This window comes from Myxine glutinosa, chromosome 8 (assembly GCF_964187855.1).
Source record: "Myxine glutinosa chromosome 8, kmMyxGlut1.1, whole genome shotgun sequence".
NCBI lineage: Eukaryota > Metazoa > Chordata > Myxini > Myxiniformes > Myxinidae > Myxine > Myxine glutinosa.
In genome coordinates this window covers 17,746,583-17,759,393 of record NC_136268.1, presented here as the reverse complement: position 1 = coordinate 17,759,393, position 12,811 = coordinate 17,746,583, and positions in this window count along the sequence as shown.

Here is a 12,811-nt window from a genome sequence, read left to right as displayed (position 1 = left end):
TTCCGTGTACCATGGACGGGAGGAAGGGTATGACAACTGAAGACGAGATGGGATAAATCTGTGCATGAGAGAGAGCAATTTACTTTGAAAGAATTCCCAGGATGAGTTGATGTCAGAGGTGGTAGAGATGGGAGACCAGTCCAGATGATTGATGGCTGCTTGAAGACCGTGCCAGTTGGCCTGAGTGAAATGCCAGACTCGTCGACGCTGAGCAGGCTCCCTGAGGATGGTCAGAGAGATGTCCACTTTAACAAGGACATGATCAGATGATCCGATCGGAGCAGAAGAAGAGCAGCAGACATTTTCAGGGAAGTTAGTCATAACCAAGTCCAGAAGAGAAGATGTTCCGTTGACTGAGATCCGGGTCGGGAAATTGACAGATTGTGTCAGTCCCAGTGAGTCGCAGAAGTCCTTTGCTGAGGAGCCATGGCTGGTGAGAGAGGTACCCACACCCAGCCAACTGGCATGATGACAGTTGAAATCACCACATATGAGGAAGAGAGAGTTGGGATGAGTAGATAGAAGTTGGTCCATATCATCAGACAGCGAGATGTAGATGGAGTCATCACTGTTTGGTGGACGGTACAACACACATATGAACAAGAGGTGGGAGCGAAGGGGAAGCCGTAGCCAGAGGTATTCCTGGGGGTGAGGTGGAGAGAGTGCAGTGCAGGGCGAGTGAGGAAGAGAGTTTTTGATAAAGATAGCAACCCCGCCTCCAGGACGAGGCTCAGGTCTATCATACCGGAGGAGGGAGTAGCCCGGGAGAGATACTATGGAATCAGAGACATCATAAAGGAGGAAAGTTTCTGTTAAGCAGATCACGTCTGGTTTGACAGAAGCAACCTGTATGGAGAGATCAGTTAAGTTTGAACGAAGGCCCCGGATGTTTGAGGTCCATACCGTTAATGAAGAGGAAGGGGGAGCATCAGATACAGAACAGGGGGGAGGAGGGGTAGGGTAAGATGTGGAAGAGGTGGAAGAGGTAGGGAGAGCTGTTGAAGGTGTGTCAGAGATTTCAGAATAGCTCGGAGAAAGGGAAGGATGGGGCGGACAAAAGGTTTGATGGTGATTGGGTGAGCCACAATGAGGTGTTATTTGAGGAGGGGGAAGAGCGAGGCAGAAGGTTGGGGGAGATGGAGGTGAGAGTTTGAGGGGGGAAGAAGCGGGGAGGACGCTTTGAGGAGGGGGAGTGAGAGGGGGGAAATTGAGAAGCAATGAGGGTGGGGAGATTTGAAGGGGAGGGGTGAGGGGGGAGTTTGGGAGGGAAGGGACAAGGGGAGGGATTTGAAAGGGATGGGATATGGGGGAGATTTGGAGGGGAGGGGTGAGGCAGGAGTCTAGGAGGGGAGGGGCGAGGGGGCGTCTTGGCGGGGAGGGGTGAGGGGGTAGTTTAGGAGGGAGGGGGCAAGGGGGGAGATTTGAAAGGGATGGGTGATGGGGAAGATTTGGAGGGGAGGGGTGATGGGGAAGATTTGGAGGGGAGGGGTTATGGGGAAGATTTGGAGGGGAGGGGTGAGATTGGATTTTTGAAAGTGTACGATTTATGGGAAACGAACATTTATTGCAAAATGAGTTTCTTGTGACCTTCGAGTTAAAAATACGTTTAAGGACGCTGGATGGAGGATGGAGTGCAGGAGAGTTTAGGGAATGTAGAAAAAAGGCACTATAGGAGATGGATATTTTTTTTGGGATGAATTGATTTGGTGAGCAAGTCGAAAGCAGCCTTTTAAAGAAGAAGAAGAAAAAGGTGTTATAAAATATGACGGAATACATAACTTGAGGGGAAAGTGTAAACATTGAAGGTTAATGAGTGAAAACTATCTGGGGAAATGGGGGAGAAACACGTGGTCGAAGAACGAACGAACGAATAAGAATGAATAAACGAATGAGAACAGAGAAGGAAATGTTTTTTTTTTTTTTTTTTTTTTGAGTTGAGATTTACACAAGGAAGTAGGCTGTGGGTGAAAAGACTGGGAATACAGAGAACGAAAGTTATTGGATCACAAACAACGGACCACTGAGAGAAAAACAAAGCCTCAAGGTTGTACAGTGCACACTGTACAAGGCCTTGCTCGCGACACGGCAAACAGACGATCAATTTATGACAGATAAACACCGAGAAACAACCAAAGTTGCACACAATAACTTCACACACCGAAAGATAAATACAGTTTCGACAAAATACAATTGTGAACAGACTTAACTTCGAAAAACGTGGAGACCGTGTGGAGCTTCGAAAATCCCTGCCGCCGTCTCCAAGATCTCGCGAGATTGGCAGTAATGATTGGCAGATGATGGGTAGTGATTGGCAAATTTTTGATTTGTTGAAATTTGATGTGCAAAATTGGTAGTGGGAGATGCCCGATGTGGTGGGATGGCAACTCTGTCATCCCTCACAAAGGTGGGGCAAATGCGCTATAGTTTATGGGGTTGATGGCAGTGAAAACTAGCCCGGGTGGGTTAGGATATATCGTGTGTAGGGATCTAGCGAAGATGACATTAGGTAACGTTAAGTTTAGATAGTGACTGATACCTGTAGAGGGGACGCAGGTAGATTAGAGTGGATGGATAATGACGAGGGAGCGCAATAGTTTAAAGGGACGACTGGGAAGCGCAAGTTCCAGAGGGGAGTAGTTAGATGAGATGATGCTGTGTGAGAACTGGACAGGTGTGTGGAGCAGTGTATGAGTAGTGAGTGTTGTGGATCAGCGCGAATGCGCTTGGGGGAGAGAAGGGTGCAGGCGGCACCAAGTATGAGAGCACAGGTGTGCAAGTACAGGTGTGTGGAATACATGGAGTAAGTGGTACGGAGTGGTGTGCATGGTGCGAAGGTGTGGATGGGGGAAGAGTGGACCCCTTTCACGAGTACCCGGGGCGGGTAGTGTAAGTGTTAGGTAGAGGGTAGAGGTAAATTGTGGTTGGATATTGGCATTTGTGGTGCGGTTGCAGAATGGTATTGTGGATGGGTGCATTAGTGTTGTGGAAATGGCTGGGCGTGTAGCCTGTTAGTGTGTGTAGTTGGTTTGGGCACTCCACCACTGTGAGGATGTCGGCCAGGTGAGGCCGCAGGTGGGCTCTGGGAGCCGTTAGTGTCAGTGGGTGCCTGAGGATCCCGGGTGTGGATCGGGCAGCCCGTGCCAGAGAGGGCACTGAGGGGGTGAGAGTGCGAGAGGGCCTTCCCCAGTTAGTTAGGTTAGGGTGAGGAGCAGGTAAGCTCGGGTGGCAACTACAGTGGTGGAGGTGTGCAGGTGGGTAGACCTGCTGGGAGAGCTACACGTCACAGCCCAGAAATTGTGCGAGGGCACCGGGAGATGAATCGGGGGAGTGAGACCCCAAATTGAGAAGCACCACAGTTTGGGCAATGGGAATTGGTTTTTAGAACCCATAGTGTAAGTTGGCCAATGGATTGGCAGGGAAAGACCCCGGGTAATGTAAAGTTGTTAAAGTCATTTAGGAAATAGTTAGGATTGATGAACCTGTCGCACCATACGCAGCCACTTACCTGTGGTGATGATGACTCCACACCTGTGTTCCTTTGTTCTGTGTTGCAGGAAGGGAGAATTGCTGTGTGGATTTGTGAGACGCATCACGACGTGGATGAGACATTGGGGTGATTCCATCTCTCCCTCCTTAGGAGGGACTGATGATGAATTGGTGATGGCAAATTTTGATGTTGAATTGGAGATGGCAAATTTTGATGAGAGTTGGAAATGGCAAATTTGATTGGTTAGGAGGGAGAGAAGACGAATTTGGTTTTTGGGAGGAACGGGGAAGACAGTAGGGACGTTTGTTGATGTGTAAAGTAGATGTTTATGGGTAGTGTTGTGTTTTGTGGATACAGTAAGGGGTAAGGGAGGGGCAATGTAGGTTACCTGGTGGGGGGGGGGGGCGTACGGTAGGAACGTACCTGTCTCACCTGGTTCCCATGTGCCCCTAGTGTGCATTACCTAATATTGCGTGCACTTTTGCGCCCTTACCACCTTACTCACTTGTCTTTTTTTTTTGTCTCCCACCTCCGAGGATCTGGCTTTGGGGCAGAGAGAGAGGAGAGAGAGGTGCTGGCTCCGCAGTTGTGGGCCTGTACTTTCGCTGCTTGCTGCCTGGATCGATACACCATATGGACCGCAATTTTTGTGGCCGCCCACCATGGACCGCAGTTCTTTTGCGGGCAAGCACCACCCGTTGATGGACCTCTGGGTCAACGTGGCACCTATGCCATACAGGTGAACCACTTATAGTTGGCCCCCCTGACGGCCACAATTTAGAAATGGACGCGGTTGGCGCCTTTCTTTATTTCTAAGGAAGCCAGAAGGCCAAGTGCACTCCAGGAAGGCAAGACCAGCGGCAGAACATCGGCCGGCTGCGACACCACCGGTGATTATGAACACTTTATTGGTGCACCGGATGGTGCTGACTGTGTGTATGGGGTGGTGCTTTTGGTGCTTGGACGGGGTGCTCTGCACATTATTAAAGGCCGTAGGGCCACAGGGCACTCGTGGGTTGGTGTATCGATGCTGGCATGCGTGCTCTCTCGATGCATAACATCTGCATGTGTTCCTCAAAGAACAGGTCCTGGATCGTAGTGTAAATATCAGTGTAGTCTTGTGTAAATAATGCTCCCTACCGGCTGTATGTTTAGTTTGAGGATTCTTTCCGCGATTCGGTTATCCTGTGGGTGTGTTTCTGTGAGGAGAAGGGTGCAACGTCGCAGGGGGACATATTTACTCATTTGTGAACATCTGTATAACTGTCGCACTCAGGTTTGAGTTAATAGTAGAGGGAACTACATCTGAGTGCCACACTAAAGTAAGTAAAAATTTATCGGGTCGGGACGCCCCGAGGTAGAGAAGGGTGCAATGTTGCGGATATGAGATTGGCCTCCATCCATATCCGCTTGTAAATATTCCCCTATTTCCCCAATACTTCCCAACTATCCCCAATCCCCCATTCCCTAGTCCCATTTTCTGTAAACAACACTCTGTAGACCCGACCTTCCCCTATTTCCCCCATTAAATGTCGCATCCAGGTCCACCGCATCTCACGTAGACAACTATAGGACATCTTGCTAGTTATTCTTAGTCTATGTCAGTTAAGGACTCGTTTCCATTAATTCGGACTCTTCGTTGCACCAGAATGTGATTGTATGGCACCGTTAGAAAGTTTAGGACCTCCCAATACCTCCCCGCAGCTCTTCCTCATGGTACAACAACAACAACAACAACAACAGCGGCGGCGGCGCGGGGAGTGTGCGTCCTCACTCCGGCTTGGTTAGCCGCCATTGAACATGTGCTCCGACGGGGTTACCACGCAGGGGCTCGCTGTCAGCTCCTCGTCAAGGGCAGAGCCCGGTAACCCCCCGCACCCAATAGAAGCGGCGGACCGATTCCATCTGGGGCGGAGCCAACGAGCCGAGGGCGTGTCACTCCCCGCTGAGCATGCGCAGGAAGAGGGAGGTGACGTCAGATGCGCCCTCAGCTTGGAGAGAGAAGACGCCACCTCCGAGCGCGGCAATACCTCCCCGCATCTCTGGACTGGACCGAGCTGTATCCTGTCCCTGAGCCAAGGTGCACCTTGTGCTATCGACTGCCTGTCCTTCCCTGCCATCAATCCCTGTGTAAGTCAGTCTTGTTCCGTTTGTCTGTGGTCTGTCGGGGATAAGATAAGACTGTGTCTAAGTGCCCATCTTTTCTGTGCTTTACCTCTTACCTTGTAATCTACCCCTTTTCTGCATCACCAATTATATCCTCCTCCGGAGGTCTTGAGAACTGTACCCCCTTGTGTCGTTTCATTTATCCCAGCCGTTGTGTCCTTTCCTTCATTGATTTAGCGTAGCGCGATTCGGCCAACGTTCGAGTGGAATCGGGCGGGATCGGGTTCTAATCGGGGAGTAACTGTTCGGACGCGGTAATACACCACCGCTCGGTCAATATAACATCTGTCCGCGATCCGTAACAGTATGTATGAGATGGGTCATTTTCAGAGGAGTGGAGGACAGGGTTAATTGTGCCGATGTGGAAGGGGATGGGGCATGTTCAACATCCGGGAAAGTACAGGGGCATCACACTCCCTAGTCATGTCATGAAGGTGCTGGAGAGGGTTCTGGATGGGAGGATAAAGAAGAGTGTGGAGAAGGAGATCGGAGAAGAGCAGCATGGGTTTAGAAAAAGGTAGGGGAACGACAGATGGGATGTTTCCACTGAGACAGCTGGTGGAGAAGAGGTTGGAGGTGCAAGGTGAAATTGGCATTGGGATTTGTGGATCTGGAGAAGGCCTACAACACTATCCCAAGAGAGGTGATGGCGACACTGAGATGGATGAGAGTCCCAGAGGCAAAAGTTAGGTTAGTGGAAGGGATGTACAAGGGAACGAAGGAAAGAATTTTGGTTGGTCCTGCGATGTCGGGCGAGGTCAATGTGAACATCAGTTTGAGGTAAGGAAGCATTCTCAGCCCACTTATGTGGAGCTGGTAAGCAGGAAGGTGAACATGAAAGATATTCTGGGGAGGATATGGTATCCTGGCGATCTGGTTGTTGTTGTGGTGGAGAGTGGGCAGAACATGCAGGAAGTACTGGGGGAGTGGAAGGTCGCATTTGAGAAACATTGGCTGAAATTGAGCATGAAAAAGACGGAGGTGATTTGTGTTGGGCAACAGAGAAAAGAAATGAACGGAGAGATCGGTGACATCCAAACAGACCTTAAATATTGGTTGCCCAAACTAGGATGGGAGAAGAGTTGCAGCTGTTGGACAGGGTGGTGGCCTGGGGCGGGTTGTGGTGGGATGCAGGTATGGGCCAGGATGGTGCGAGGTGTGGGCACAAGACTCCTCGGTGTGTGTGGGAGGTGGGGATGTGTGAGGGGTGAATTTTAGTTTAACAATTTGACAGGCCTTTCCCCCACATACCAGTGGTGGTGCTGCACTCAAAGTGAAGATCTACATTCCTCCCTGCCCATGCTTCCCACTCATAGCTCAAACCCATTAGAACACCCAGATGACCATAATGAATGGTTTTGTTCATTTCCTCGTTTTTCAGAACTGTGCTCTATCTAGATTTGTTGTTTATATTATTTCCTTAAATATAAACAAAGAACTTTTAATCATGTTCATTTGTCTTTTCGCCTTTTAGCTAAAACGGGATGTGCTTGTGGTGCTTGATAAACACCAACCAAAATCCCATAAACATCTGGAAGGCGTCACAGCAAGACTGGAGCAGCATTCTCGCACTCTGAGTTTCTTTTTGAACCTTTTGAACTCTTTCAGGAAAAGTGAGTCGATTCTAGATTGTTTTTTTATATATATATTTATTTAAAAAAAATTTTTTTTTAAAGGAATTGGTTGATTAGTTGTCGAACATAGTTAAAGGTAAAACTTATCTCAGAGATGTAGTGTATGAGATGCACAATAAAACACATGAAGTGCTCAGCTGCTTACTTTCCCAAAATTTAAATTACCGGTACAAATTTGGTAATAATAAAAATTGTAGTGGCGTGTAATAATTTAAAAAATCATAATAATAATAATAATAATTGGCCCTTTTGTGTAATTGAATTTGTATACATAGCCCTTTTGTGTCTGGATACAAGGAGCTGAAAAATAAAATTGGAGGGATTTAAGTTGGAGGAAGGGAGGGTGTGGGCGTTATTAGGGGTGGAAAGGGTTGAAAGAGCAAACGGAGGTGCTGCTCATGAGGCATTCGATCTACAATGCACTTTTTAAAGAGCAATTCCAACTGCACAGCCATTCGTCACATACCTGTCTCCAGAGATCCATCATCATAGTTTTTTTATTTATTTATCATTTGGCGACCTCACCGGCGACACCTTCCATGACTGGTAATGGTCAAAGACGGGGACAAGCCCACATCATCATCATCATCATCAATATTGCTATGTTTGTAGGGGGTAGTGATAACTTAAAACCAGGTAGATTTGCATTAATTAGCATGCACTATGTTGCGATAAAGAAGAAGAACCACCATGTAATAAGTACTTGTTTAGCCGGGATGTCGTGTAAGGTGTATCTTCGTTCGCATCATGAGGGGTGGAGTCATGTTAATTAGTTTAGGGATTATGTTAATTAATTCCCTGTGTGTCGATGCCTCTGTAATTTATACTTTTGTTCCTTATGATACCGCACTAGACATTAGCCAAAATCGCCCATTAAACGATACTAATTAATCATAAAACTAACTGGAAACTCAGATCGAACAATACAGCTGGCGCCGCAGCCGCATCACCACAAGGACAGGCAGGCCGAGAGCCACGCCCAGAAGAGCGGTGATTGGGTGGGGGAAATTGATTGGCACATGCCCGGGTAACATGGGACTTGCTGATAGGAGCAGAGATGGACTACAAAGAGGTGGCACATGCTGATTGGTGAAGCCAGCACGGATGACGTCAGAGCGGCGTGTACAAGATAGTTGGAGCGGCGGACATTTTTCCTTCTCGTTCTGGACACCAATAGTGAAGGGTCGTTGTTGCCGCTCTTGCCCCTTCTGATTTGGACGCTGTCACGAGCGGTCGTGTTGGGAAATCTTGCTGGTGGTTGTGAGGAGGAAGAGCCGTCGGTTTTCCAAGCAAGAACAACGAGCGCTGCTTACTCGCTGCAGCGTAACGAGGCAGGAGTGAGTGGACGCGCGGTGAGACCTCGCAGTGAGCAAACAAGCGTTGCTTGCTCGCTGCAGCATGATGAGGCCAGGAGTGAACGGACACGTGGTGAGGCCTAGCAGTGCGCGAGCGCATTTCCCCGCCAAGCCATCAGACGGGCCTGGACGATTCTTGACGAGATACCCCAGCCGATTTGAGTTGAGTCCCCTACATAAATGACACATAATTATTTTCCAGTTATTTTTACCTTTGTCTGTGTTTAGGTCGATTGTGGGGACGTCCCAATTTAGGAATTATAGTTTTATTTTGCCACGTTTTATTTTGTAACCTACATTTTCTAAAAAGCCGGTATTTATTTTTGTACATCATAAACTCGTTTTCGTTTGAGTTTATTTATTGCAGGTTTGAAAACTGCCCTTGGGATCCGTAAAGGTAAGCTCTTCATCTACCCCCCCCCCCCCCCCCAGCACTTGCTCCCATGAGTATTCTCTGCTATATTTTTGAACTCAACGCTTCGGAGTGTTAAAGCTCGTTTGGTCCTCCGTGCTACCCTACGGCATTCACCAAGGGTAGTCACACGACAATATCATCATTTTACGAACGTTTCAATGCTTGCATATGGAAAAGCCCACATGGCTTCACTTATCTCCATGGTTAGCCTTGGCTCGTGGAGTATCGAGGGCTTGGGAAGAGAAGGTATCATAAAGGACAGTATCTCGCTGCATCCATCCTTTTCGACAATTTTTTTTTTTTTTTTTTTTTTGGGATACTGAATCGAGGCTCGTGAAAGAGCTAACATTTATCACACAAACAAATCAAAAATACAAACAAAATATATAAAAAGGGAGCGATAGACGAGATGGGGAGAGAAGGGGAAGCACACAAACACAACATTTGAGAGCAGGGTTATCGGGAGATGTGTGGGAGGGCTTGCAGTAAAGAAGTTGGTATTTCAAAAAAGTGGATTTGGGGTGAAATTCAGACCACTGAATTCAGACCAAAATTCACCCCAAATCCACTTTTTTGAAATACCAACTTCTGTCCTGGAAATCCTTGGTGTCCTTGTGTTTTATACTTCTCCCCCCCCCCCCCCCCACCCCCTTCCCACGCCTCCTCCCCCCAAGCCCTCTCCCTCCCACACATCTCCCTGCTCTCAAATGTTATGTTTGTGTGCTTCCCCTTCTCTCCCCATCTTGTCTTCCGCTCCCTCTTTTTATATATTTTGTTTGTCTGGTTGATTTGTTTGTGAAATAAATGTTAGCTCTTTCACGAGCCTCGATTCAGTCGGTATACAAAAAAAAAAAATAATAATTAGCGGGCGTAGAAAAGATCAAGGTTTTGGATGGGGGAAGATAAGAGATGGTGGTGATTATAGAGGTTATAATTGCAGGTTATAGAGGGATAACAAAGGAGCTTCGAGGCAACCATTACTCTGCAGATGACGATCCTGGTTTGCAAGTGCAAAGAAATCCCTTCACACACACACAAACTCGAGAGTCCGCCATACTTCTAATATCATGCAGATGCTTGTGTACAACCTGAAAATCTGCAAACCCAGCCACTACGAGCCAAAGGAATTTTTTTTGCATACAAAGTCCATGCTCGTGGAAGAGCTAGAGCACTGAATGGATCAGGACACATCAGAATAAGAGGAACAGTAAAAAGAGAGCGCTAAGCTAGGCTTTTATGGTGGTGTATTCTTCACGAATCGATGAGAAGCGTTGTATTATTTCAGAAACATTTCTTAATTTTAATGTTATCGTAATAATAATAGTGTAACGTTAATAATAATCATCAATTCGTAACATTTGTTATGTGGGCGTATAAACGTATAAACTAACGTGAGACGTATAAACAGCACGTTTTTTCTGATGGACCTGGTGTTGGTTATGGATGAGTTGGTTATGTTTTCACCCCTGACTGAAAGTGGGCTTAGGTTATGTTTTCACCCCTGTCTGAAGGTGGGCAGAGGTTATGTTTTCACCCCTGTATGAAGGTGGGCAGAGGTTATGTTTTCACCCCTGACTGAAAGTGGGCTTAGGTTATGTTTTCGCTCCTGGCTGAAGGTGGGCAGAGGTTATGTTTTCACCCCTGTATGAAGGTGGGCAGAGGTTATGTTTTCACCCCTGACTGAAAGTGGGCTTAGGTTATGTTTTCGCTCCTGGCTGAAGGTGGGCAGAGGTTATGTTTTCACCCCTGACTGAAAGTGGGCTTAGGTTATGTTTTCGCTCCTGGCTGAAGGTGGGCAGAGGTTATGTTTTCACCCCTGTATGAAGGTGGGCAGAGGTTATGTTTTCACCCCTGACTGAAAGTGGGCTTAGGTTATGTTTTCGCTCCTGGCTGAAGGTGGGCAGAGGTTATGTTTTCACCCCTGTCTGAAGGTGGGCAGAGGTTATGTTTTCACCCCTGTCTGAAGTTGGGTGGTGGTTATGTTTTCACTCCTGTCTGAAGGTGGGCGGAGGTTATGTTTTCACTCCTGTCTGAAGGTGGGCAGAGGTTTTGTTTTTACCCCTGTCTGAAGGTTGGCAGAGGTTATGTTTTCACTCATGTCTGAAGGTGGGCAGAGGTTATGTTTTCACCCCTGTCTGAAGGTTGGCAGAGGTTATGTTTTCACTCCTGTCTGAAGGTGGGCAGAGGTTATGTTTTCACCCCTGTCTGAAGGTTGTCAGAGGTTATGTTTTCACCCCTATCTGAAGGTGGGCTCAGGTTATGTTTTCACCCCTGTCTGAAGGTGGGCGGAGGTTGTTTTCATTCCTGTCTGAAGGTGGGCAGAGGTTTTGTTTTCACCCCTGTCTGAAGGTGGGCAGAGGTTATGTTTTCACCCCTATCTGAAGGTGGGCTCAGGTTATGTTTTCACCCCTGTCTGAAGGTGGGCGGAGGTTGTTTTCATTCCTGTCTGAAGGTGGGCAGAGGTTTTGTGTTCACCCCTGTCTGAAGGTGGGCAGAGGTTATGTTTTCACCCCGATCTTAAGGTGGGCTCGGGTTATGTTTTCACCCCTATCTGAAGGTCGGCTCGGGTTATGTTTTCACTCCTGTCTGAAGGTGGGCGGACGTTATGTTTTCACTCCTGTCTGAAGGTGGGCAGAGGTTATGTTTTCACCCCTGTCTGAAGGTTGGCAGAGGCTATGTTTTCACTCCTGTCTGAAGGTGGGTGGAGGTTATGTTTTCACCCCTGTCTGAAGGTGGTTGGTGGTTATGTTTTCACCCCTGCCTGAAGGTGTTCTCAGGTTATGTTTTCACCCCTGTCTGAAGGTGGGCTCAGGTTATGCTTTCACCCCTGTCTGTATGTCTGTTTGTCTGTCTGTGAACTGGATATTTCAAGAAGTTGTGGACGGACTTGGACGAAACTTGTTGGACAGGTTGGGTGTGTGACAAGACCAATCAATTCGATTTTGGTGAAGTTTTGAATCCGGATTCGAGTTTTTAATTTATTTATTTATTTGTTTGAAGTGATTCTTCATCATTGAGTAAATGGGGCCAAAAACCTATACACTGAATGAATGAATGAATGATAATTTTGAGGCCATTTTCCCCGTTAGAGTGGGGGTTAGCCTTGCGGCCCCATGACAATCATGGTTCCCTGTTTGAGGCAATGTTTTTATGGCCTGATGCCCATGCTGATGCCAACCGTTAGTCGCCTCTTACGATGCGCAGGGATACGGTGTACCTATTCTAAATCGGGGTACACTCCGGGATCATTCATCCCAGCAAGCTGGTACTCAAATTTGCCAACCTCAGAAGGATGACAGGCTGAGTCAACCCCCCTGGTGTTAATTTAGCGATCGACCGGGATTCAAACCCAGGATCCGAGGATCCCAAGCCGGCATCCTAACCGCTAAGCCAACACCAGACTATAGCACATTATTTCCAAACTTTGTGTACGAGTTATGACAAAACTAGGTGGACAGGTTGGTTAGGTGACGAGAACATGCAGATTAGATTTTGGTTCAGGTCCGCATCCAGATCCGGCCTATCAGTGGGATACAAAACATAAACTGGTCAGCCTGGCGGAGGTATGCACTCTACCGAGTGACGTTCTAGTTGTCACTTTTGTTCACCATTATAAATGAGAACAAACTTGATATATTTTGCAAAAAAAACAAAAAGACATAGCATCTGATCCCTTGTAACATAAAACGAATTCGGAATTGTTTTTTGTTGAATAGGTGTGTGTATTACTGAAATTAACGCTGGGTTATTAGCA